Raw genomic sequence first — 5534 nt, 5'->3', positions numbered from 1 at the left:
ACCCTCTTATACCAAAGAAGGCAGTCAATTAAAGCTTCTTTTTTATGATCCCCCCCCCCCCCCAATTTCTGGACTTAATACTTGCTTTGTTAGCCATGGCATTCCTTCTCTAAAGTCACTTATGTGGTTCTCTACAGATAATTTCTCAATACCTTGACTTACGGCTATTGCCCAGATAAGTTTCTGCAGTTTTCTTGACAAGATTTCAAAAGTGGTTTGCCATTGCCTCTTTCTTAGAGCAGAGAGAGAATGACTGACCCAAGATTACCCAAATGGCTTCAGGCCTAGAACTTACAGTTTCTGTTAGTAACCTACTACTAGTTAAAATAGAAAAATGTAGGTTAGACAACATCATCTCCAGATGGATTTGTAACTGGTTGATCAACCACACTGCAATGGAGCTGCATCTATATGGAAGGAAGTATGCAGTGGGGTACCCCAATGCTCTGTTTTAGGTACTGTTCAACATCTTTATTAATCACTTGGACAAGGGGATAGATGGGGAACTCATCAAATTTGCTGACGACACCAAGCTAGCAGGAATAGCTAAAAATCTAGAAAATAGCTTAAGATACAGAAGGATCTCGACAGACCTGAACATTGGGTGCTATCTAACAAAATTAAATTCAATGGTGAAAAAAGTAAAGTTCTACATTTAGGCAAGAAAAGCAAAATGCACAGGTACAGTATATGTGGTACCTTATTATTATTTTTATTATTTTTATTTATTAGATTTGTATGCCACCCCTCTCTGTAGACTTGGGGCGGCATACAAATCTAATAAATAATAATAATAAAATAATAATAAGGTACCACATATACCTTGGTCAATCGTACCTTGGTCAATAGTGGTGATTGTGAGAGGGATCTTGGAGTCCTTGTGGACAACCATTTAAATATGAGCCAACAGTGTACAGCAGCTGCCAAAAACCCCAATACAGTTCCAGGCTGCATAAACAGAGGGATAAAATCAAGATCATGTGAAGTGTTAATATTACTTTATAAGGCCTTGATAAGGCCACACTTGGAATACTGCATCCAGTTTTGGTTGCCACGATGCAAAAAGGATGTCTAGAAAGAGTGCAGAGAAAAGCAACAAAGATGATTCGAAGACTGGAGGCTAAAACATAGAAAGAACAGCTGCAGGAACAGGGTATGTTTAGTTTGATGAAAAGAAGGGGTGACATGATAGCAGTGTTCTAGTATCTCATGGGCTGCCACAAAGAAGAGGGAGTCAAGCTATTCTCCAAAACACCTGAGGGCAGGACAAAAAGCAGTTGATGGAAACTAATCAAGGAGAGAAGTAATTTAGAACTAAGGAGAAATGTCCTGACAGTTAAAACAATTAATCAGTGGGACAGCTTGCCACCAGAAGTTCCGAATGCTCTAACACTGGAAGTTTTGAAGAAGATGCTGGATAACCATTTGTCTGAAGTGGTGTAGGGTTTCCAGCCTAAGCAGAGGTTGGAATGCAAAACCTCCAAGTCCCTTCTAACTCTGTTATTCTGTTTTCTGTTTTTCTATTTTCAGTCTGGTACATTAATCCCCACACCAAACTGATTAAATTAAGGACTATTATATTTCCAATTATAATAAAATTTGAGCAAATGAGATTGATTTCTGTTTTCATCTGCAGAATATGCTATTCAACCAGGCAAAAGACTTTTGAAAACAAATACCCTCTTCCCTATCATCAGCTAATTATTCGATTTCTTAAATAAAAAATAATCACTCAGGCAGGAGAAGGGCGTACTCAACATCCGAGGTGAGACAGAGCTGTCTGCACTCCTGTGGGGCAACCTCTGAATCCCTGAGGTTTGGGGGTGCTGATTCTTTTGAATCAGCCGAGATCATCCATGAATTTATTTTTTTATTTTTATTTTTTTATTTTGTCCAATATGCAATGAGGGTTTTAGTGGGTATATATCTATATACACATAATAAAATACGTGATGAAGGTTATAGAGGAGATACTCATAGTAAAATATATCTAGGAAATAATAGAAAAGATGATATAGTAATAGAACGCATCAATGAAAGAATAGAAAAGAGATATAGGAATAGAAGAAAGATATAGGAGATATAGGAGAGCAATAGGACAGGGGACGGAAGCCCTTACTGACCTCTTAGGAATCTGGATAGGTCAACTGTAGATAATCTAAGGGTAAAGTGTTGGGGATTTGGGGGTGACACTATGGAGTCCGGTAATGAGTCCCATGCTTCGACAACTTGGTTACTGAAGTCATATTTTTTACAGTCAAGTTTGGAGCGGTTAATATTAAGTTTAAATCTGTTGTGTGCTCTTGTGTTGTTGTGGTTGAAGCTGAAGTAGTCGCTGACAGGCAGGACGTTACAGCATATGATCTTGTGGGCAATACTTAGATCTTGTTTAAGGCGTCTTAGTTCTAAACTTTCTAGGCCCAGGATTGAAAGTCTAGTCTTGTAGGGTATTCTATTTCGAGTGGAGGAGTGAAGGGCTCTTCTGGTGAAGTATCTTTGGACATTTTCAAGGGTGTAAATGTCTGAGATGCGATATGGGTACAAAACAGATGAGCTGTATTCGAGGATGGGTCTGGCAAAAGTTTTGTAAGCTCTGGTAAGTAGTGTGAGATTGCCAGAGCAGAAGCTACATAGGATTAGGTTTACAACTCTTGAAGCCTTCTTGGCTATATTGTTGCAGTGGGCTTTGGCACTTAAATCTTTTGTTATTAGTATACCAAGGTCTTTAACCGAGTGGGGATTATCTGTGATAATTTGATTATTCCGTTCATATTTGGAGTTCAGATTCTTCTTCCCAATGTGTAGGACAGAGCATTTGCTAGTTGAGATTTGGAGTTGCCATGTGTTAGACCACTCAGTCTAACATGAAGTCTAGCATGAAGGGGAGATGAAGAAGGGGACTTGTCAAGCAATCCATTTTGGGGTCATTTTTTCCCTTCATCAGATGAACATTAATATCATAATAATGATTTTGGACATCATTGGCATGGTTGAATAGGAGAGATCACCCAAAAGTGGCAAAATTGGGAGAGCTATGTAATATGGCTTCCTCACATGAAAAGTATAAAACTTATCAACTTTGGCAACTTCAAGATATGCCAACCTCAACACCCAGAATTCCTCAGCCAACTGTCTGGGGAATTCTGGAAGTTGAAATTCACACATCTTAAAGGTGTCATGGTTGAGAAACTGCAATGAGGTCCAGGGTAAACAACAACTCACTCGTTGCCATCCAACCCTTCAGACTTGTATTAGTAATGCTCAGGGAAGGAGTAACATCTCTCCTATCAGCAATAGACACATGATAGGAAATACCACAAATGAGAATTGAGTGTTATTCCCTTGCATAGCCATATTCATGAGGCTAGGGAAAGGGAACAATTCAGGTATTCCCTTCTAGTCATTGTTTGCAAAAAAAAAGAACACAGCACTCACTTTGCATATACAACTTATTTTTATTATTTTTATTTTTATTTATTCAACTTCTATGCCGTCCAATCCTGAAGAACTTAGCTCTTCTTCCCTGAAGACAAGTTTAATGGTCACTAGAAATTGTTGTCTCCCCATGTCACATGTGAAAAGTAGATTTTCAGCTACAAATGTAAATTATATATACTTGCAAGGGGGAAAAAGAATGCTTCTAACACACTAAAGCCCAGAGATAACCTATTGCTGAAAGTGACTGTTAACGAAACAAACTCCACTTCATAGGGTGCATATCTCAGCATGAATAAATTGGTAGAAAATGATTTTTCTATCAATTTATTTATCCAGCTACTATATTTATTTACCCAAAACTTTAACAGTAGATGAAAATAAGCCATATAATTTGCTTGTATTCTGACCGTTGTTCCCAGAGTTCAAGCACAGTGGAGTACTAAGCAGGGTCAGGAAATACAGACTGTTAGTGAAAGCTCAATTGTGTTTCCCTTGTTCTTAATCCATCTCTTCTGTCAATTTCTCATCTCTTAGATAATTAAACTTGGATAGATTGCCTATTCTTTATATTACACTTCATAACTCTGTAATTCTTGACAGGTCTTCTCTTTCTTCCTTGCTCAAGAAGGACAAAGTAAGTAAGATCCTTAGCAAATGTAAACTAGTCACTTTTACAAGGTTTGGGAAATATCAAGCATAACTTTGGAAGTGGGGAGAGGCATATGCTTGCTTCAAGAACCATTCATGTTCTAATTAAATTTAAAATCCTATAGAATATTTGAACAAAGATGTCAAAGAATAGAAAATAATAATTACTATGTGGGCAATAGAGACTTCTTCAAATAGTTCGCACCAGCTTACTTGAGGCTTTAAAAACACAGATCCACCTTTTGAACTGGGCCTGGAAACATACTGACAATCAGTGCAACTGGCACAGGATTGGTGCAATATGATCTGATCCTCTAGCCTCAAGGAAGGTTTGAATGGCTGCATTATGTTCTGCCTGAAGTGCAAGCCGTTGGGGTCTATTTCTTTAGGTGGGTTGATTGCTGCATAACCCCGAATTTTGGCAGAAGCCAGTCTTGCCTATGGTTGCTACATGGATATCTAAGACAGTGATAAGAACTTGAAGAATTTACTCAATTTCTGTCAAGTCTTCAGAGAGGGGCGGCATATAATTTTAATAAATAATAATTAAAAAATGAATGTTTTTGTAGAATTATGTTTTTGTTTCAGACAAAATGAAGAACTACTCAATTATATCTATGGAGATTCTCAGTCATCCATGTCAGTTGCCTCTTTTTCAAGAGGCAACTGAATTTCTAGTTTTTATTTGAAGACGTTTCACTTCTCATCCAAGAGACTTCTTTAGCTCTTGTTCTTTTATTTATTTATTTATTTATTTATTTTATTTGTCATACAAATATAGTATAGTATGTTTAACATAATATAAGTATAAAGTAGAGATAGAAAAGATAAAAAGACATTAGGACAGGAATGGTAGGCACAAAGGTGCAGTTACACACGCTCCTTACAGACCTCTTAGAAAAGGGGAGAGGTCTATTGGGATTGGGCAAAGAAACAACAAAGTCCGGTAGTGAATTCCAGGCGTTGACCACTCTATTGCTGAAATAGCGCCGGCGGACTTACCTGCCGGTGCCTTTTGCAGGAGTGCTCGGCAGACACAAGGACACATGGCGTAGCCGCCATGGTTGTTCGGCCGAAGTCTCGCGAGATTGCGAGACTTCGGCCGATGATCAGGCCAGAATGGCCTGATCAATGACGTGTTCGGGCGGGGCCTGCCAGCCCTATAAAAGGGCGTGCAGGCCCGGGCTCAGCCTTTTCGCCCGGACATCGTCGTGAGCAGACACTCGGCTGGGTGTCTGCTCTTCAGCGCCATTTTGTCGCGGCCTCGTGTTGCGGCCGCCATTTTACTTGCCTCATTCGGAGGCTTGTGGAGCACTTGGAGAGTCCGGCGGAAAGGCTGTGGCAGCGGTTCGGCTGCGTGCCCCTTTGGCTGTTGCTTCATCCCCCTCAGGATCGAGGGGGATCGATCAATTGGGTGCTTTCCCTCGGGATTGCCAGGGGGTGGGTGA

Source organism: Erythrolamprus reginae, chromosome 1 (genome assembly GCF_031021105.1).
Source record: "Erythrolamprus reginae isolate rEryReg1 chromosome 1, rEryReg1.hap1, whole genome shotgun sequence".
NCBI classification, from domain to species: Eukaryota; Metazoa; Chordata; class Lepidosauria; order Squamata; family Dipsadidae; genus Erythrolamprus; species Erythrolamprus reginae.
The sequence above is the reverse complement of the archived record's forward strand: the minus strand, read 5'-3'. Positions refer to the sequence as shown.